At 46.4% G+C, this 21540-nt stretch overlaps 1 protein-coding gene across 2 annotated transcripts in view; it reads left to right on the plus strand.

Annotated features, from left to right (window-relative positions):
* RAP1A (RAP1A, member of RAS oncogene family) overlaps positions 1-21540 on the plus strand; it is a 279386-nt gene that overhangs the window by 249804 nt on the left and 8042 nt on the right. The gene's annotated exons all lie outside the window — the stretch shown is intronic.

Raw genomic sequence — 21540 nt, forward strand, 5'->3', positions numbered from 1 at the left:
GAAGACTCGTAAACTTCTCGGGCAGGTGCACTGCATCATTTAGTCAGCCTTCATAGCTACATTAAATAGCTTCAGGTGAGTCATTGTATACAAACACAAGGAGCTATGATGTTGTGCAGCAGGAATATTTTCGGGATTCACATGCTGTGCATTATTCAGCCATCTAGTGGTTGGGTCCGGAACTTTTGATGTTTATCTAGTAGAATTCCTCTTTTTTTTGGGGGGGGATGTACACTTCTTCCACCATTTGGTGCTTGGTCCATCCTGTTTTGACGTCATATGCCCTCCCTGGAAGCCTACCTCTTCGAAGGGTAGTGGAGAAATAATTAAGAAATCAAAGCAGGCCATAGCGACGAGACAAAGTAGGTGGATTTTCTTTCTTTTTGCTGAAAGAGAGAATGCTCTAAGAGGGAGCTCCCCATTCCACCTGAGATGGAAAAAATGCTGTTCCATTTGTCCACAGTGTCAGCACAAGTTTGCACAAAGGGACAGCTATCAAGTTAGCAACCTTGGCCTGCCAATCGGCCATGACTCAAATTCTTGCTAGGCCTGCGCTGAATTCAAATTGAAGACACTGAAGACCCAGACAAGCAGACACAGGCAGGCACATTGTGCTGTGCAGACCCAGAAGGACACCACACTCCAAGAATTAGGACTGTCTAGTCAGGAGGAAGATAATGCTGCTGAGGAAACAGAAGGTGAAGACTTGGACATCGAAAAATACATCATCGTCAAAAAGGAGCACAGCAGACCAAAGGAGAAATAAAAACGGGGACAATTAACACAGAAAAAAGATACTAGTAGTCAAGTCAAAAACAGAGTCATGAAAGTTGAAGTCAGCCTCGGCTCCGAAGATCTTAACCAACCGAAGACAAGACAAAGCGCAAAGATCCTGTGGGGTCCCATTTGAGGGATAATGCAGGGGGAAGAAGTGCTGAAAAGACTTTGACGTTGAAGGACGATCAAAGTCGAGACAAAGAAAAGACAGCAGTTATGACGGCAGTAGTTGAAGCCTTAATGCTGAAAGAGAACTCTGCAGACTCTTGACATCAAAGAACTTGCACGCGAAGTAGCGCACCAGGAAAGAAGGCTCTAAGCTGTAATGGCAGCTACACTACAAAAGGAGTTTGACACCGCCTTGGAGGTGTTCAGAAGCCAGTTGAAATCCTCAATGGAAAAGTCAAGAGAGGTGACAAGTATGGGAGAACTCAAGCCACCCCTTACACAACACATATATCAAGAGGTTGAATGCTAGAAGGCGGCTAAGATCAATGGAGGACCTCAAAGCAGATTCCCTGAAGAAACCATCAACACATACATATCAAGATTGTCACCTCCAGATGATTTGACCATGTATAACCAACTGGTCAGGGAAGCAGCTGAAAGATATGGGGTCCAGATGGAGGAAGAAAGAAGAAAACACAAAACAATGTACAGTACCTCCCTTTGCTATCAACCATCATGGATCAGGAAAGAGTCTTTTAAGGAGCCAGCAACCTGTAAAGCAGTAACTCCAAGAGTAGAAAAGAAATACACTCCACCAAGGACCCAGCATACATTTAGGGCAAAGCAGTGGCAGATTCAATAATCGTGGCCACAGCTAGGAAGAGAATCAAGATTCCCCCTCCCCCACCTGCCCGAGACAGGAACAGCAAAAGGATTTACATGGTGGGGGAAAAAGTTTGAAAAAGAGCTGCCTCTCAATAGAGGATAGCAAATTATAATACCTTACTGAACAGGTATGCCCATCAGAACTGGGAGGAGACGGCGGAACTCATGACACCTGCCTGAACAGTATTAAAAAAGGCAAAATCACTAGCAGAAGAAGAAAGACATTGCCAACACATGCCTAAAGTCAGTGCTGGATGCAACAGACCCTGCAGCAAGGCAGATGGCGACAACTTTGAGATGTCATGCATGGCTACGGGTGCCAGGCTTTAAGAGCAAAGTACAGGCAAATATTCTCAACAGCCCCTTCAACTGGGGATCATCTGTTTGGGAAGGGAACAGATAACATGCTGCAAAATATTAAAGAAAACAAGACTGCAAAGTCTATGGGGGCACTACAGTTTGAGGCCAACCAAGAAGAGGAACTCCACCAGCCAGAAGACCTACGGGCGTGGTGTTTTCCACACCGGAACACCAGAGCAGAGCTTCCAAGGCTCAAGTGAAACACAGCCAAATTCACAAGTGTGGCAATTTCAGACACCACAAAGGCAGTCTTTTCAGGGGCAGACTAGTGAAAGAGCTTGTGAAAGAAGCCTGCGATCAAGAGGGGCAGCAGCAAAGTCATTGACTCCTTAAAATTGATCTTCCACTCACACACACCACCAGTGGGGGGAAGAATTTTAAACTCCATAGGGGCACGTTATTATATGCCTGTGCATACCTCTTTCTAAATATATTTTTGTATATCATATCTCCGGTAAGGAATTTAGTTCTAGTATGTGTTAAAATAAATATAGAACTTTTTTTTTAACACAGGTGTTCTTTCCTGTGCATACATCACTGACTGACCCACCCAATGAATCGAAGGCACTCTGATGGTTTTAAGTAGGACTTTGGCTTGTTTATCACAAACCACAATAATTATAGGAGTTTTGCCATAGTCTAGAGGTAGTCCACAACTAACTGCTTCAAGCCCACCTTCGCTAGCCAGTTCTTGAGTTACAGGAACTCTGAAAATGGGCAGGTACCAACTCCAACACTTTTGGGAAAACCCGAGGGGTGGAGGTGAGGCTGAATACTGAATAAGAGCACAGTAAGCTGAAAATGCTCCTGGCCCACTTTGCTCTGACAGACATGATTATGCAGTAAGAATATTGGGTGAGGAGGAGCAAAAATGTAGGGTGTAGCCTTTTTGAACAGTCTTCAAGACCTATCAGTCAGATGTGATAGATCGCCAACCTGGAAGTAAGTGTTAAATTCTGATCCCTCGCTGGTTATGCAAGAGCTACTGCGGACAAACTGTATCTTGGTTGTTGTAGCTGTGGATGTGGAAATGCAGGGCTGGTTCTCTTGCTGGCCTGTGTATTATGTCTGCCTGCTCTGCATGTTCTCCGTACCAGCAGTGCAAATGAGGCACTTTACGCAGTTGATGGCCCATTGTCAGGTCAAGCTCTGTTTTTCAGGGAAGGTGTCGAGCTCACTGGCATTTTTTTAAATCAAGCTATGAGGCATTATCATCATCACATATTTTATCAGCGCTCTATTCTGGCACAGGGTCAGTTGGAACCAAAAAGAACAAGCATTTGCAATGCACTAGGGTCTCGTATTTGTCGGAGTTAGTTGTTCACAGTTGTAAACTCCCAACTGGATTTTTCTTGCATAAAAACAAAAAAAAAACAGCGCGATTGCGTTGCTACAGTTCACACTATCGGCAAAACTGCAATTAACTGAGTAACAATGTCGACAGTATGCGAAGCGCTGGACTTCTGCCCAGCGAGATCGCACTGCGAAAACAGAGAAAAAGTAGTCCACAAACCCAGCGAACCTTGCATGTTTTCTGTACTTGGTCACTGCGCTCGAGGAGGGCTAACCACCGGAAAATGTGGGCCTTCCACTAATGAAAAGTAGCGGATTCTAACAGGCAAGCCAACTTGCCAATGAAAGACACTGACGTGACGTTGACAGGGCTCCGAGCCCTTTTCAAATCCCCAAAGCGTCTCGCTAGCGATACGCATGCGTGAGCGCATGCGACGCAGGCTCGACCCTAAAAGGACCCTGTGCTGACTTTTGCTTTGCTACAGAGGCACCGGAGACTGCTCTTTTGTATTTTTGTGGCATGACATTGGTCAAGCTGTGCATGGGCATCTGCACCAGATTATCAATGGGCGTGGTTCTCTGACTTGGAGTAGAAGTCTGTACCAGAGTAATATGAGCCCTATAACATAACCTACAAGGAGAGACTGTGCCACAGAAGAACCTGTTGGTGGACCAGAGTGCCAGACGTGCACTAAAGATTTGTAGTTGGGCCTCTTGAAAGCCTCGATCTGCTGCAGGGGTTGTCAACAGTCTGGGGAACTTTGGACACATTACAACCAACTGAGGTATTTGTTCCGTTGCCCATGACTTTGAGGGGTTGCCACTAAAATCTTGAAGCCCTCGCACCTTCTCTTTGGAGTCGAAATGGCGAGACGGAATAGAGTCCTACTTCACCTTTTATGCTTGCGTTTGGACTTATATGCTGATTTTGAGCAGCAAATGAAGCAGTCATAGGAACGGCAGTAGACCCACTAATTGAAGTGGGACCTGTGTGAATACCGCAACAACTTAAGTTTGGGGACGCACAGCTTCGTCCCCAGGTCTTGAATCCCCTTCAGTTGCGTTAAGTCACATTTATCACATGACTTTGAATTTCGCCTGGAGCCCAGGCAACAAAGACACACTATGTGCTTGTCTGTGACTGACATCTCTATCCTGCTGTTAGGGTATGACCTGAATGCTGCCATTTTTGTTGGGGACGTAGTTTGTTGGGAGACTGATAAAAATGGGAATGGGTGTCAGGCGGCGCATATTGAAATTGATGTTGGTGCGCAGGTTTGGGGCTTACGTGGGTCTCTGCGCTGTCTTTTCTAAGTAGGAATATGGAGTGAGTGCGAAGCAGCACAATACTACCTACCAGAGCATAGGAACACTACTAGAAATGTTTTTGGGTTCAGTCTGGCACCTGAGTGATATTCTAAAGTAGTTAGAAGTATACATCAGAATTTTTCGGTACATTATTTTTCCCCATCATTAGACTCTTATCTACAAGAATGATGGGGCTCCCCTGTAACAGGTGCTGTCCCATCAGCGTTGGTTTGAGTTTGTGGTGTTTCTTACATTTTTCAGTATCAAGAATGGACAAAACTCATTTTAAGTTTTTCCAAAAATGTCAGTTGCTGTGAGTATAAATATATGTGCTTAACGTGTTTTAATTGCTGTCTTTTTAACTGATATCACAGCAACTATAATTGTTAAATGTGTGTGCAATTCAATTCCAAGCCATTGTAAACGTAGAGGAATTCAGTTTGTGTGTTATGAGACCGGATCCAAGTTTTAATCGATATTCTGAACTGTAGCACAGGATCCAGTCATTGTCTCCACAGTTGGTACCTCTAAGATTGGAAAATCCAGTAGGTACACATTGCCAAAATGATGAAGCAGAACGACCAGTATCTTGAGTTACAATTTTAGAAGGCTATTCTCAAGATCTTCTTTATCAAAAGCCTGAAGCACACAACACAGACTGAAAGGCCATCAAGATGGAGATCCTTTTTTTAAATGTCAAGAACGTGTACATGTACCTTTTCCCCATACAAAAAAAGTCTCTCCTGCCTTGCGTACCAATTACCTACGTGTAACCTTGTTTGAGGTTGAAGGCAAGTGTTTTGCTAATGTTTTACTGGAAGAACTTGAAACCTGAGTGAAAATCAATAAGCTTTTTCCGTTCTTTTAGACTACTTTTTAATCATAATAGGAGTGTGAAGATAATCTGATTACCCTAGGTTTCTTGATTTAGCCATTCATCATCTTCAAGACTGGCTTAGACCGTACTACCCAGGAAACTTATATGATCGAAAATAGCAAGCCAGGGCATCCTGTAATGGTAAAAACCATTATGGTACTTGGTGGAAATTGTGTTATTGGTTGAGGGGGTGAACCCCTACTCCAGCAGCAACCACAATTCTTGTTGGGGTGAAACACAAGCAAACCACAAATTTTACTTTTGAGCAACCCTCTGGTAGCTTGGCACAAGGGCACTCTGGCTTAACTTGGATGAAATGTGTAAAGTATTTATGCAGACCTTAGAGGTAATAAAGTGAGCTTCCACCTCCAGTGTTGTTTGGAATTTCCTGACTCCCTGCCCTGGCCCCAGCTTGACTAGTGCATGAGAGTGTGCTCAGGCAGAGCCTTTGTGATATGCAAGTGTAGTAAGTGACAGCTCCTCGCCCCTCTTCAAGTTAGAGATAGCCCATCTTGCCAGCGCTATCTTCCCTTTATCTCACTGTCTGGGACCAGTACAAAAAGTCCACCTACCAGCTACACCTAGTCATTTGACCTACAATGCAGGCTGCAGACACCAAATGGTTAGGAAAGAAAAATGCCAACTTTCCAAACGTGACATTATCAGAATTGTGATTTAAGTACCGCCTTTACCGTGAAAGAGGGTTTTAAATTCAAGTTCTTTAGACATCAAGCTCCGATATTCCTCACTGCTCTCAGTGGAACGTTATCACTTAAATGTAATAAGTTAACCTAATGTTGGCCAATGAGAGAGGTAGGCCTCACATTAGTGAAAAACAAATCTTGATGTTTTTCATTACCAGGACATGTAAAAAGTTTAAAGTACATGTCCAACTTTATAAATACACTGCACCTTGCCTTCTGGGCTGTGTAGGGCCTAACTTAGGGGTGGCTCTTATGTATTAAACAGGCATTTGGCCCTGGTGAGAGGTTTGCCGTGCTAGGTTGAAATGACAGTGTAAGACTGTACAAACCGGCTGCAATGGTGGGCCTGAGACATGTTTAAAGGGCTACTTAATTGGGTAGCATGTTAAGTGCTGCAGGCCCACTAGTAGCATTTAATGTAAAGGGCCTGGGGACAGATAGTGCCACTGTACTAGTGACTTAAACATGCATTAAAAGTGCCAGGTGGGTGTAGGCCAAAGTTAATTGTGTTTAAAGGAGTGAGCACAAGCACTTGAGCACTGGTTAGAAGAGTGTGCAGAGTCCTAAGGTCAGCGAAAAAGAAGTCTGCAAAAACAGGAGTATTGAAAGCAAAACGTTGTGGGAAAACCACAACAAAGATGTCCGGTCCAACAGTACTCTAGTAACTTTGGTAATCAATAAAACTGGGGCCATAACTTGTCACCGATAGCAGGAGTTACTCCAAACAGAGGAATAAACGTTATAATACCCTTGCTTTTCAGTTTGTATATAGCCATCCCTGCAGCAGGTCTTACCAAATTAAACTGAGTTCCACTCTAAAGGAGTTTCCAGCCTATCTTGATTTTGTATTAGAACATTGGAAGTTGGCAGCTCCATTGAAAACAATGGAGTGCTGCGGGCTTTTACTGGCCGGTAAAAGCCCGCAGCGCCAACATTCCAATGGGCTTTGTTCACCGCAGCAGCTGTGAACAAAGCCTCACGGAGCCCGAGGGGATTCTAATCCCCTCGGGCTCCGTGAGCAATTTTTTTTTTTTTTAAGAGAACATTCTGCCCTGAGTGGCAGAATGTTCTAATAGCCTTAGAACCCGCCGTAGCGGGCTCTACCGGCTATTAAAGGCCCTTTCCCTTGTTAAATGCCCTCGCCTTCGGCTCGGGCATTTAACTCAGGAGCGGGCCTTTAATAGCCGGTAGAGCCCGCTACGGCGGGTTCTAAGGCTATATTAGAAAATTGGAATGTTGGGAGCTCCATTGGAAACATTGGAGTGCTCTGACCTTTTACAGGCTGGCAAAAGCCCGGAGCGTCAACATTCCAATGTTTTGTTCACAGCAACAGCTGTGAACCAAGGCCTCACAGAGCCCGCGGAGATCTGAGAGGACTTTGTTGTATTTATTAGAACGTTGTATAGTGATTATCTCTGAAGTGATTATCGGTCATACATTTATAAAACATAGGCCTAATGGCACATGAAGAATATTAAACAAGAGTGCTTTCCAGCCTGTAATGATTTGCAAATTTCGCTTGAACAGCGAGGTGGAGCCAAATTTCATCATGATGCAGTGAAAGGTGTCTGTTCCCCTGAACAGTTCCTCCTTCACGGGACATCGTCCAGCCCAATATCGTCTCCAGTTTTATGTATTACTGCAGTCAAGCTTATGTCGTCTTTGTCAGGTGGTATAGCTGCATCTCTAGGTTGATTTTCTCGTTGGGCTGACGTAGCGCTCTGCAAAACATACCAAATGTTACTGGGGTTACCTAATTCCAGTGCCACTGGAATTATGCAGCATGAAAGGGTCAAATCATGCGGGATGGTTGAGTAAATTATGCAGCAAGAAAAGTCAATTTATGCAGTACATTTGGTGATAGTATTACTTCATTATTTCGTCATCTTGAAACTTGGTAACATTGAACTGAACTGTTGCCTATGTTGTGAGATGGGAGAAACCAGAGTCCATATTATTATTAAATAGTTGAAGATCGCAAGCGAATATTGAAGCTTGTTTTCAGTATCTTTGGCTTCAGAAAATTAAATGAAGCAGCGATCCCTGAATGGCACGGATACTCAACTGATTGTTTTTTTTCCTAAAATTGTATTCATTCTGTAGAATACAGATTTACATAATTTACATTACAAATCTAATAAATAGTCGGAAAGGTTAAGTCCACTACCCTGGACTTAAAATTCCGACTATTAGATTTATAATATAAAATAAGTAGCCAAAGAGGCTTAATTAAGTCCACTACCCCGTGTGACTTAATTAAACTTATTTGCGCAAGGGCTGCAGATAATGGGACTTGTTTTCTCTGTGATGACTGTAATGCATTTTATATCTTTACAATGGTTTTAAATTGTTCCGCAATAAACTTACAAATGCACTGTTTTGCTGTTGTCATCTTTGATGGAAAGATGTTCACTTACGTTTTCCTAAGCCCATGCTTCCGTTGATGTGCCACAAACTGCTCCTCCACCCTTCTTAAAAAAGTAATACAAGATGTCACCTAAATGCACTACTCCGTTTCAAACAGAAAAAAACTATTTTGATGTCGAAAATACTTTGCACCCAAACAGTCAATTTCTGTTAGGTTCCAAATTCTATGCTGCTGAACAAATAAGCTGGAGAAAAGGCAGTTGTTTATATTTGAGAGAAAAAAAAAACAAATCAAATCTTACACTGACGTTAACTGACGCGCTTCCATAAGAGTCCAAAGTAAAAGTTGCTGTCTAATGAGACTAAACCTGATGGACTACATTAGTGCAAGGCACACACAACGTGTGCTTGTAGCATGGCATAAATACAACCCCAGTGCCACCCCACAGATCACGTGAAGAACACAGATTGCTTTTGTGATACTGATTGAATATGGGCAAATTTGGAATGACTGCCTAACTGATTTGCCCACTGAGGATTACTACTGTTATTCAGTTCGGCTAGATGTAATGTGATCATGTTACACAGTCACTCAAACGATAACTATTCTTTATGAAACGCAGCTTGAGGAAGACCTTTGGTTTTGGTTACACACACGAATAGAAGATAATCTGGGTCCTCGTAATTCTCACACGTTTTAGATAGATTAGTACATTTTAAGACTCCCTACATGGCACCGTGCATTGATGAAGTAAAGGCTAGCATCAAAATGGATAACCATCATGAAATTGAATGTGATGCTAGATACCATGATAGTCGCTATAGAATGAAAAAGGCAATCTTTAGACAAGGCCGCCTCGAAATAGTGACCAAAAACATGTTTGGTGGGGAAGGTTGAGACAGGAGAAGACAATGTTGCATAGCTTATTCTATGTTGCTGCTTCACCAGTAGACTCATCAGTGTAAAGGGGAGGTACTACAGTATAGCAGAAGAACATAAGGAGGACACTGCAGGTATTCGAGTGGAGCCGTTACCCAATGCCTGAATCAAAGCATCATTGTTTCAGATACAGGCAGTAGATATTTTCTCTCTGCATGTACCTGTTTATCATTCTAGTGGCACAGAGTCCAAATAATCAATATACTTTGAGTTTTTCAGCCAAGCCATGGACGTTCTATTAAGAACATTTTAGGAGAAAACAGTATCCCTCTTGGTTTGGAAGAGATAGATGGGCTTTTCAAAAAGGGCAAGAAGGTGCTTTAGGACAAAGTTGAGCAGGGAACTTACTCTGTTATGCTCATTCTTAAGGCCCAGTGGCAGCACACATGACTGATAAAAGACCTCTTGGCTCTGTCGGTGCATTAAGAAAGTGCAAAATGACCTTGCAGCACATCATTACCCTACAGAAGCAGGGCTATTTTCTAGTGAACTTGAATTTGCTTATTTGCACGTTCTATTGTGTCAGAAACACAAGCAATACCCTTGCTTACCTTAACCTGACATTTTGCATAGTCAGCAGCAGTAGTAGTATTTGCTGAATGTTTCTGTAGTGGCATGATATCTATGATGCGGATATATACAGGACAATTGGGTGGTTGAGGGGAGTTATCTTCACTAGTGTTACAGCTGCACAAACAACCATAGATCTTCTGTTATCGTTTGGGATCACCATCTAGTTAAAGAGGTCTGCTGTTAACATGGCAAATATATTTGAGTAGAACATGCAACCTGTAGAAGTGACCACACCTTAAACAAGATATATTTTTGGTATTTTAGTTTACCGTTCTCCTTTACCAGTTGTCTTATTTTTATTTTTTTATTTTTTTTAGAATAGTGATGCATCTGTTGAGATTTATGCCATTATGCATTCATCTTTGCCTGCTTGTGAAGCTTCACACAAGATCAGTGTTACAATGGCCCAAACGTTTGGGCCACAGCGTACATGTGATAGATCACTTAGGGGTTGTAACACAGAAGGCACAGTGCTATCGGTACTGGTGGACAGTTCAGCTCTTATTACCGTGCAGATTATTCAGTTACCCAGTCCCCTTTAGTGGCACTTCATACTCAGAAAGGGAGTGCATATTGAAGATCTTAGGAAAGGAAACAGAAAACAGTGGAAGACCTTTCTCCACCTTAATGCTCCAAAGGGTACTATGTAGTTGCTGGCACTGAGCTTAGGAACAAAATGTCTCAAATTCAATTACCATGGCTAGGTTGTTTAGATTTGTATGGGCACCTTCACCAAGTTTGACCAAGCAAGGGTCAATTAATTTAATCTTTCATCTGACAGAGACTTCTAGTTGCAGATTCCTTACCTTAGAATTTCCCCCAGGCGTCGGACTGGATCTGGAGATTTTTCTTTGAGCACTACCGTAGTGCTGTCAGGTGGCGACAGTTGACTCTGCGTTGGTCGTTGGCGTTGTGGTTGCCGTAAATGATGTTGAGATCGTACATAGGCGCCGCCTCAGCGTAGTGACGTCAGTTCTTTTCTTTCCGTGCCATGCGCTGATTCGGAGAGAGCTACCCTGGTATTTTTTTTTTTAACCAATTTCTACCGGTTTAAACCATGCGAGGACTGTCACCACATGATGTCGGTGATGGATCTGCACATGGTCTGTCTGTGGTGTTTTGAGCGTGACCACGACCCGAAGTCATGTTCCGAGTGCTGGGCCATGCACCTGGGGGGTTTGAGGGAGCGTTCCTTTAATCTAATGGAGGCCCGGTGCTCGACTCCGAATCGCTTGCAGTCTAGCTCGAGAGGAAGGTCTTAAGACTGCTCACGGAGTCACCACCATTCGTCGTCCTCCAAAGCTTTTGGTCACTCTGGTAAGAAGTAGTCGTCGAAGAAGGCTAGGCATTCTTCGACTTAACCATGTCGCTTGGCTGATTGGACACAGGAGGAGCATCGATGCTCCAGGCTTCCATCCTCAGAGCCTACTTCTGGGTCTGCTCTGCGCCTCCCCGACTTTCCAGGAGCTAGAGAGACCCCCTGCCCAATTAAGACTTTTGAGCCCATGTGTCTCAAATATGGGTGCCTTTCTGGGCCTGGGGGTTCGGATGGGGGCCCTTCGGATTTGGCCTCAGCCTCCGAGGGCCCCTCCGGATCCACTGCCGGGTCTGTGCAGACACCCCTCGTACCATCACAACCTTCCCCAGAGCCAGCTAGGTCGTCGATGCTCCCGATGTCGGTTGTGCCCAAGATCGATGTCGACCCAATCCTGATCCCCGACGACCAGGAGCCATAACAACACAGTTTCCGACCTCGATGGGGCCTACTCACCCCAGGTCCGATTCAGACCCTTTTTCCTATAATTACAGATATAAGGAAGGTTTTGAGGGGTCCGCTGGACCCTTATAAGTACTAGCTGGACAACCCTAAAATGGACTGGGCACAGAAATTTGGTGAGGCCAGTGGTCAGGATACTTCTCTAGACGCTGGCATGCTTTCTCCTCCTACCTTGTCTATGGCGGAGGGAGCCTCCTCCTCCTTATCTATGGCGGTCATTAAGGTGGCTGAGGTCCTTGCCCTCGAACTGCCCACTGTAGCAGTCAGGACTAATCTCCTGATGGCGGTACTTCAGCCTGGGGCTTCTGCTTCAGAGCCTCTCCTCCCTTTTATTGAAGCCCTCACTGATGTCCTTCTGGGTACTTGGTCAAGACCCAGCACAGGGGCTCCTATGACTAGGAAAATCGTTTGCTGCCATCCGCTTGCCCCGAACAGCCCTAAATTCCTGCCCCAACACCCCACGTCTGAGAGCCTTGTTATCCAGGTATCTTCATCATCTGACGCATTCCCTTCTGCTCCCAAGAGGCTAGACCAAATTGGGAAGAAGAATGTTTTCTTCCCCCAGTCTGGCACTGCGATCAGTGAACACTGCCTGCATTTTGGGCTGTTACACCCACTCCTTGTGGGATACGTTCACGCAGGTCTTACCGCAGATCCTGGCGGAGGCCTGGACTGTCTCTCCCAAGCTGTTGCTTATGGGATAGACGCAGCAAACTTCACTATTCAATGTGGGCTGAAAACGACTGACTCTGGGTGGATAGCTTGAGGTGTCATGCCTGGTTGAGGACCTCTCTTTTTTTGGGGATGTCCAGTAGACCCTTATGGACATGCCCTCTGATGGCACCCATCTCTTCGGAGACAATGCGGACTCTGTGCCTTAGAGGTTCAAGGAGTTCCCCCGGGCCACGGCTCGGACACTCGGTCTTTCAGCTGCCCCTTGTCCCCAACAGTCCACCTTTCGCCCTTTTCGTGGTCACGGAAGGGGCTTCCTGTTGTGTCCCTTTCCCAGCCACTGTGCCACCCACGGTACTCAGCCCATGCATGGCCAGGAACGCGGAATCCCACTGGCTCGTGGGACAGGGAACCAAAGGTCTGCCCACTCCAACACAACCCACCCCTTCTGCAGCCTCCAAACCTTCCTAGACCGTTTCCCCATCTCAGACAAGTTAGCGGCAGGATTCGCCATCACCTGCCCCACTGGAAATCCATCACTACTGACAGGTGGGTTTTGCAGATCATCCGAAGGGGGTACTCCCTCCCCTTCGAGACTGCCCCTCTGGCCATGCCCCAATCCTATGGCCACTTACCAGGGATCATTTGGCACTTCTTCGCAAGGAAGTTGCAACTCTCTTGGCCAAGGGAGCTATAGAAAGGGTCCCTGTGCCAGAAGTAGGCTGCAATTGTTTTTCCCATTACTTTCTGCTGCCTAAAAAGGACAAGGACTTGTGTCTTATCCTAGACCATTGGTTACTCAATCTCTTCCTCAAGAAGTTGAAAATGCTGCTGTCTGCCTTGGACCCAGGAGACTGAATCGTAGCGTTGGATTTGCAGGACGCTTATTTCCATATCCCCATCTTACCTGCCCAAAGACGCTACCTGCGGTTCGTGGTAGGTCATGAGCACTTTAAATTTACTGTGCTTCCCTTCGGCCTTACCAGCCAGCGCCCCTTGGGCATTCACAAAGGTGATGATGGCGGTGCAGCTCATCTGTGCAGGTTAGAGGTTTCAGTCTTTCCCTACCTTGACGATTGGCTGTTGAAGGCGGACATGCACCAGAAAGTCATCTCCTACCTTCAAACTACGGTGAACCTTCTGCACACACTGGGGTTCACTATAAACATACTGAAGTAATACCTGACTCCCTTTCAGACTCTCCCTTTCATCAGAGCTATTCTGGACACAGTGCAGTTTCAAACTTATCCTCCCAAAAAGCGAGTCCAGGTTATTCAGGCCATGATTCCGATGTTTCAGCCTCTATCCTGGGTTTTGGTGAGAATGACTCTGAGGCTCCTGGGCCTCATGGCCTCCTGATAGTGACACATGCCTGATGGCATATTGCGCGCAGCGTTAAGAGAATCTCTCTGACATGGTCCAGATCTTAGAGGGGGACTGTGAAAGATTTGCAGTGGTGGCTTTCGAATACGGGTTGGGTCAATGGCAGATCCCTCTCCCTTCCCCAACCAGATCTGACCGTACTGACGGACGCGTCACTCCTGGAATGGGGCGACCACATGGGAGAGGCAGAGATGAGGTCTCTGGCGGAGTCTGGACTCCACATCAGTTTTCTGGAGCTCCAGGCAATTGGACTTGCATTGAAAGCAATACCTCCCTCTCTCAAAGGGAAAGTGGTGCAGGTGTTCATGGACAACACTACAGCCATGTGGTACTGCAACAAACAGGGCAGAGTAGGGTCCTGGACCCTTTTTCAAGATGCTCTGCACCTATGGACATGGCTGTCACATCAGGGTATTACCCTGGTGGTTCAACATCTGGCGGGCTCTCTGAACGCCAGAGCCGACTAAGTCAGCCATAGATGCATAGTCGATCACGAATGGCGTCTCAATCCGGAGGTGGTGCAAGGTCTCTTTCAGCAGTGAGGAGAGCCTTGGTTAGATCTGTTCGCCTCTGCAGGGAACGCACAATGTCAGCTGTTTTGCACGTTGGAGTTTCCAAGGCGGCACTCGCTTGGTGACACTTTTCGTCTGTAGTGGAACTAAGGCCTCTTTTACGCCTTCCCGCCTATACCACTTCTGTCCAGAGTTCTGAAGATCAAGAACGACCGGGCTCCGATGCTTATGGCTCCGGACTGGGCACGGAGAGTATGGTATCCAGAGCTACAGAGGATGGCCACAGATCCTCCAGTCAGACTGCCTTCTCGTAAGGATCTTCATTCGCAGGGACAGGGGACCTCCACTCGAACTTGTCCAGTCTTTGCCTTCGTGTGCGGAGATTGAGCGGCAGCAGTTGAAAGGTTTTGACCTTCCTCAGAAGTATGTGATGTTAACTTGCCAGCCAGGCGTCCCTCGACCAAAATGGTAAAAGGCTGTCATTGGCATAAATTTGTGGCATGGTGTACCAACAAGTCCTTCCCACTCCGTTTGTTATGCCACAGCGGTACCTCAATCTTTTCCTTACTTACTTGATGTGTGCTCTTTTTGAGCTGTTTCACAATTGTCCTTTGCGGCTCATTACTCTCAAAACTGCATTTCTTGTTGGCATCACCTCTGCTCGCAGAGTGAGTGAGTTTCACGCTCTTTCTTCAAAGCTCCCTTGTACGCCAGTCCATCACTTTGCCTACTTTTTACGCACCTCCACATCCTTCTCATAAAGAGGAGAGACTTCACCATCTGCATCCAAAAAAGCGTTGACGTTCTGCATCAATCATACCACAGATTTCCAGGTGGGCGATCAACTCTTTGTTGGATATGTTGGTTCAAAGAAAGGGAAGGCGGTGCAAAAGCATACCATCTCACAATGGTTACTACTTTGCATCACAATCTGCTATGCTTTGACAAAAACGTAACCCCCTGTGGGCTTGGGCGCTCACTCCATCTGAGCAACTGCTGCTACCACAGCGTTTGCACGTGGAGTTCCTGTCCTGGATATCTGCACAGCAGCAACGTGAGCATCCCTGCACACGTTTACAAAGCATTACTGCCTGGACAGTCGGGTCCGCAGCAACGGCTACTTTGGTCGTTCAGTTAGTATGATCTTGATTCGCAGCCCACCACCAAGGATGGTATTGATTGGGTATCTGTTCTAAGGTAAGGAATCTGCAACTAGAAGTCTTTATCAGATGAATAAGTTACTTACCTTCTGTAACGATTTATCTCGTGGAGGCATATTCTAGTTGCAGATTCTTTACCGACCCACCAACCCACCCATTTCCATACTGATTTCTAGGGACAGGGATTCCCTTTTCAGGGCCTTAGCTCTAGCACACTATTTTCTGTGTTCTTCATGGCTCCACACTTTGGCATGGTAAGTCGTGAAAAGAAACTGATGTTACTACGCTGAGGCAGCGCATATGTACAACCCTGATGTCATCATGGCGACCACGACTCCAACAACAGACGCGTAGTCGACCAACGCCACCTGGCAGAGCACAAGGTTACTGCCTGAAGAAAAATCTCCGGATCCAGTCTGACACCTGGGGGAAATTCTAAGGTAAGGAATCTGCAACTAGAATATGTCTCTAGCAGATAAATAGTTACGGAAGGTAAGTAACTTGTTCTTCTTGCACAGTATGTCACCTGGTGAACAGGATCAACAGTCACTAGAGAACTATATTCTAGCAGCTAACCCTAGCATGGAATTAGACATCATTCACAAATGGGAATTAATGGAAGCTGATGTTAAAACAGTTATAGTACGTATTGTTCACAGATTTATTTTGGACAAAAACACACAAAAGCCTCCACTGAAAGTTTATTTGAGACTTACAAATCCATAAACAGGCCACTACGAGATCACATTTGCTTACATTTCTTCTCGCAGTGTTGCGGCTCAATATTAGCTGAACATTTTGATAGCAACAAATGGGCCGGGACGCCACTGTTTCTCACAAACAATTCATCTGCAGTAAGGGCGCACCACTCACTGTTTAAAGGACTTTCTTGCATGGCATAGAGAGATGCTGATACTGCTAGAAAAACAGCATCTCTTTATTTATTTATTTATTTATTTATTTTTCTTCTGCCAAACGCTCACCTTAGTAGCAGGCTAGATTATTAAATGTATACCCTTTCTGTCAGGTGCCATTCTTCAAAATCCTTAGTGCTTATATCAGCAATCCTCCCACAGCAACCATGTACAATGGCTACTTTAACCAACAAGTAATGAAATAATTCAGTCAACACAAGGATTGGGGAAAAACAAATTGCTGCAGGTTTATTTCAGAACTGAAATATGCCATTGTGGTGGGTTAACGTATGGGTGGTCCAAGAGCAGGCAGTGAGGAGTAACCTAAGCTGCCCACCTGGCTGATAAGGCAAAATGGCACCATGGGACCACCCATTCGGTGCTACAATTATTTAGTTGGGGAGTTTTCCTCCCATAAAGACCGTGGACAGGCCAGTCCAGGAGTAGAACTCGCACCTTTTTTAAGGCTGGATTGTCACCCGGGCAAGCCCTCGGTTGCTCAGCCATGCAACCGACCAGGGGACTAATGAGGCACCATCACCTGCATCCCAGTGTCCTGCCATAAAGACTCCTGGGGTTTGGCATGGAGCACCCCTGCTGTGCTTGCTGAGCTGGTACCCTTATGTACCAACTGCCTCCAGATCTCCCTATAACTCTGCCTGCAACATAAATAAATCTTTAACCGAGCACAACAGCTGCTGCAAGCCCACAGCTGCCACGTTGGGTACGGTAGGGGTTGACAGTGTGGCCTGCCAGGGACAAAGAGCATCATTTGTAAGGTGCAGGTATATATACTAGTCTCCCGCAAGCGAGGTGCCGGAAGTGACGCAGCGAGGAGTGTCCGACATGGGGCTCCACGGGGTGACTGAGTGTACCCAATGTAGCACTAAGGAGTCTGTCCTCTTACGAAGGCTTGCTGCTCGTGCCATGGGCAACTGCATGGTGCCGATATTTGCAACCCTCCTCAATCAACCTTGTACAATGTCTACTTAACCAACAAGTAATGAAATAATTCAGTCAGCACAAGGTTTGGTGGAAAACAAATTTCTGCAGGTTAATTTCACAATTGAAATATGCCACTGTGATAGGTTCAGTTACGAGCGATCCATGGGCAGGCAACAATGAGTAACCTAAGCTGCCCATCCGCCTGATGAGCCAAAATGGCACCATGGGACCACCCATTCATTGCAAAAATTAGTTAGTTGGGTAGTTTTCCTCCCTTAAAGACTGTGGACAGCCCAGTCCAGGAGTAGAACTCGTGCCTTTTTAAGGATACAGCGTCACCCAGGCATGCCTACCAGTTGCTCAGGCTTTCAACTGCGCAGGGCACTAACGGGGGTGCAGTCGCTTGCATCTCAGTGTACTGCTGTAAAAACTCATCCCACATGGAGAACCCCTGCTGTGCCCGCTGAGCTGGTATGCTTATGTACTAAGTGCTTCCAGATCACCCTGTAACACAGCCTCGGCTGTGGCCACCGTCACATCCAGGGCTCCCCCCCACCATGACAAGCATCCTAATCACCTGCAACCGGCTGTTTCCAGTGCCTCCTGCAGGACCAAGAGGAACAAGCTCATACCACCCTCTGACAAGTGTACCCTGTCCTTATTGAAGTAATCTGCTCAGATTGCGCTAATTAGGCGAAACCTTATGAAACCAAAGCCCCTCTTCTTTGTGAACTAGTTTATGGTGGTGTTTACCCTTCTGCAGGAATGCTCGATGGTATTACCCAACCTAGTCCCGTGCCACACCCTCTGCGCAGTTGTCAGACAACCGTAACTCTGTGCCCCATGAATTTGCTTATTTCACCCATCGTAGACTTCATTGATTGATGCGATGAGTGCCCACCCAGGGAGGTGAGGGTATTGCCACCAAGGTAAGTTACTAAAATGTAGGGAGGCGATCCACATGGAGGGGATCCACCCCAGCCAGTTTCTGCTTCAGCTTGGGCACCAAACTGTGCCAGTGCATGCCGGGGAATCCCAGCCATGCTATCCGTGTGTGGAAGAAACTGTGCTTCCAGGTCCTTGTCTTTGCTCAGTGCGCCTCCCTAGCGATGAACAATTGCCTGATCACCCACACCTTGCACTCTAGCGAAATACAGAAAAGCACATTTTTCAAACGCAGTTTTAATTGGTAATACTGCATTGTCATAATGCATGTAAAATAACACAATGCAGAATAGAGTAATCGCCACTCAAGCCTCAAAAATTGCCAAGCTGAATGCTGCTGCAAAGAGGGTGGCCTTATGGGCGTAGTATGTGGCCTTGTGGATCCAATGTATTAACCCTTGTAGGATGTGGAACTCAGTTGGTGACCTGTCATCTTGTGGCCTCTCCTCCCATTTTACCCAGCCTTTCAGTGCTGCCCTTATGGGAAATACATTGGTGGGGTCCTGGTGGCCTCCCAGTTTTGCATGGTGGCTAACTGCTGCCAGGTGCTTCGTGATCCCTGAATGCTGCTTTTTCTGGTCCCTGGCCCATAAAACAAACTGCTGCACTTCACTCTCTTGTGGATTTCCCTCTACACCAAGCCATGGTCAACCTGCAGAAAGTGGAAACCCATTTCTTATGCTGCCTCCTTGTTGCAGGGGCAAGCAATAATTTAATGAAGTGTAGGTCCACTGCAACAGGTGCCAAAGATGCAGAGAGAATGACACCATATCTGCACTTGCTTGCGGCCGAGCCTCCTGGAAACGGAGCCACTGAAAACAAGAGAGCGGCAGCTGGCAAGTTCTTATCCCCCTCAATGTGTTGTGTGCGAAATTCCACATTGTTGCGCAGGCAGGCCCACACAAGCTCCCTCAACAAGCTGAGTACCTGTGGGTAGCTGGTGGATTGCGAATTGATGGCCTGTACCCCCGCCTTATCACACCAGAACAAAACCCTCTTAGCGGACAGTGCATCTGGGCAAAATTGAAATGCTGCAACTATAGGAAACGGTTCCAGAACAGTGATGTCGGGCATGATTTTCTGCTTGCGCCACGAATTGGGCCATTTTTGTGCAAACTGTTCTTTCCCAAGAATAGCTCTAAAGCCCTCCCCGACAGAAGCTTCAGTTTTAAAGGCGCAGTTATGGGCTGCCGACCCAGGATAATCTCCATACCAATGCCCCATTGAACTTCGTCAGAATTCGGCCCACATCCTGAAGTCCTCCTTCAATCCCTTGCTCAATCTGACTAGGTGGTTTTTGAGTGACACCTTGGCTGTTGCCCATGCCAGTCTCCTAGCAAAAACCATGCCTATCAGGGTGGCTTGTGCTGTGAAATTTCATTTACCCAATAAGCTCTGAATGGTGCCCAGGGTTGCCTTGTCTCTGGCCAGTACTGCTTGAATGTCCTTAATCATGGCATTAACCTTCTCGATAAGGAGCCTGGACGTGCCAAAATTTCTTACTCTATGCCTTGGAATGTCAGGACTTCCACGGGTCCCCCCCTCCTTTTCTGGTGCAAAGGGGACCCTAGCTGATCAGTCAGGGCTTGAAACTTTTGGAGTGTGGCTGTGCATTCCTGTGTTCCCATTTTCCAGTGAAGAGAAAGTCATCCAGGTAGTGGGTGACATTGACAGCCCTGTTATCCCGCAAGAGTGCCCATTGCAGGAAGGAGCTGAAAGCCTCAAAGTAGGTGCAAGAGACTGTAGCCCATTGGCATGCAAATACCATAGTAAAACTGGCCTGCCACTTGAACCCCAAAAGATGGTGGTTGTCTACGTGCACAGGCAGGAGTCGGAAGGCAGACTGTCGGCCTTCGCTAACCATGCCTCTCTCTGTGCTCTCCTGACCATGTCAGCTGCATCATCAAAATAATTATGTATGACAGAACACAGCCCTCTGACAGCCAGTCATTCACTGAATTGCCCTTAAGTTATGATAAGTGATGGATTAGGCTGAATTTTCTTGCTTCCTTCTTGGGGACCACACCCAGCGGTGACACCACAAATTTCTCTGGGCGGATGGAGAGGACATGAAGGGGTGAGCTACCCTCCCTATTGCTACTTTCTCAATCTTCTTCTGAACTACTGATGGTAGCTCCAGGGCTAACCTCAGATTCTTGGCATCCCTACTTATCAAGGGGCTTATGTAAGGTATCTTGAAACCTTCCACAAAACAGTCCGCTAACAGTTCCTTGTCCCTGTGGTTGGGGTAACTCCTGAGCAGTTGCAGTAGCATGTGGATAATTGGCTACGGGCCCTTTAGCTCGGTTCCTGGTAATGGTCTTGGAGGTGCTGGTGTCCTTGGTAGCTGGATTTGTAGGGGCTAGGCGTGTCTTTGGTTGTTCAACTGTCGTGTCTTTTTAGGTGGGATGATTTTTGGGGTACCTTGCAGGAGGTGGCTAGGTGAGGGACACTGCACTTACTGCAACTGTTTAAATGTACATGCTTTGTCGCATGAGCCAGCATTGTACAGTCTGTATGTACCCTGCGGTTGCCTTCTGAATCCCCCTCTCTGTCCTCCTGACTGGCACGCACCAGGAATGAGCGGTTTGAAAGAGCGTTTGCCTGGCAGGCTTTGTGACCAAAAAGTTGTCTGACCATTTGTATCCCTGTTGTATGGGTCCTTCTGGGGAGGAATGCATTTTCCCATATATTCAATCCAGAGCTGTACCTCCTTCTAATCCCAACCCAGCTCGGGCACATGGCCATCTTTTTCCTGAACAGTCAAAAAGAAACCAACCAATTCCCTCTGTGCTGATGGCCTCATTGTGCAAATAAAGCCTGACCCTGTTTTGAATATTTCTCCATCACAACTGCTGAGAGGATGGAAAACACCTCCAGACAGTTTTCAATGTTCTTCTCTGGCCAAGCCTGATATCTCCATTCTTGTCCTCTTCATTGCGCTCCCACCCCCCCCTCCCATGCACCTAGAGTTCACCCAGTCATCACCATGTATCAAAAGTGTAAGTATGTCTATGAATTTTCACCTCCACATCCCTTCCTTATCTGCTAACTGTACTTGCCAGTCCCAAGGGGCAGTGCCTGGTTACTAAGTGGGCGATTGTTACCAGGAGGGTGTGTGACCCTAGCAGGTGGTATCTCATCTCCAGCATGGCTGTGTGTGTGTGTGTGTGTGTGTGTGTATGTGTGGGGGGTGCAG

This window comes from Pleurodeles waltl, chromosome 6 (assembly GCF_031143425.1).
Source record: "Pleurodeles waltl isolate 20211129_DDA chromosome 6, aPleWal1.hap1.20221129, whole genome shotgun sequence".
Classification (NCBI taxonomy): Eukaryota; Metazoa; Chordata; class Amphibia; order Caudata; family Salamandridae; genus Pleurodeles; species Pleurodeles waltl.